The sequence below is a fragment of the Trachymyrmex cornetzi genome, unplaced genomic scaffold, assembly GCF_001594075.2.
Source record: "Trachymyrmex cornetzi isolate Tcor2-1 unplaced genomic scaffold, Tcor1.1 scaffold823, whole genome shotgun sequence".
NCBI classification, from domain to species: Eukaryota; Metazoa; Arthropoda; class Insecta; order Hymenoptera; family Formicidae; genus Trachymyrmex; species Trachymyrmex cornetzi.
In genome coordinates, this window is record NW_017300162.1 from 47387 (window position 1) to 48290 (window position 904).

The following is a 904-nucleotide window of genomic DNA, read 5'->3' on the forward strand; positions in this document are numbered from 1 at the left end:
CATAGTTACTGTTACTATTATTATAGTAGTAATAATCATAATTATAGTGATATGTAATTATAGTTACAAATATCAAACATTTTTCTCTCAGTGTAGTTGCAATGATTATAAAATGTTTGTTTAATTGCGTACATTAATTTTCTACACATAAAACTTATACAGTTGTCATCTTTGTTATCGTTATGTCTTTTTCTCTAGAGTGTGGATAATGAGTCTATGCATATCGCGTACTTCGTTAAATTATAACAAATACATGTACATATGTATAATGTAATAGATGATGTGTCTATATTCCTTATCTCAATTTTCGCGTCTTTGAGATGGGATCTTGATGTCTACGGGAAAGGAAAGAAATAAGTATACAACATGTACTTTTTAAAGGCGCGCAACGCGCGTAGCGTAATCATAACAGGCCATAGACAGCTAATCGCGATCACAGGTGGCATGGGAGACGAAGAGACGAAGAGATCACAAGAGGAGATTCACAAGCTCCCGAGTCCCACATAATCTCGTACAACGTGCCCCTCTCGGGCGCGACTTCGTGATATTCGAGTCGCCTCGATGCGCCGACACGCTGAGGGATGGACGACCGCGTGCGTGTCCTACGGCAATTTCCCCACGGGCTTCGCGATTCGCTCGAGATTTAATGTAGAAGGAAGCGGGCGGGCGGAATCTGCAGATGATATTTGCCGTATATACTTCACGCTTGGCATGCAAGCGAGAGAATACGATCGCGCGTCTGCGAGTCGCGATCTGTGAAGGATACATGCTCTGTGCGAAAGCCGCACACACATTCATAGATTTAGGCAGGGAATGGAAAGTTACTTTTTAAAAGTAACAAGTTACAGTTACTCGTTACCCAGTAGGAAAAGTAACAAGTTACCGTTACTAGTTACCGATTTTT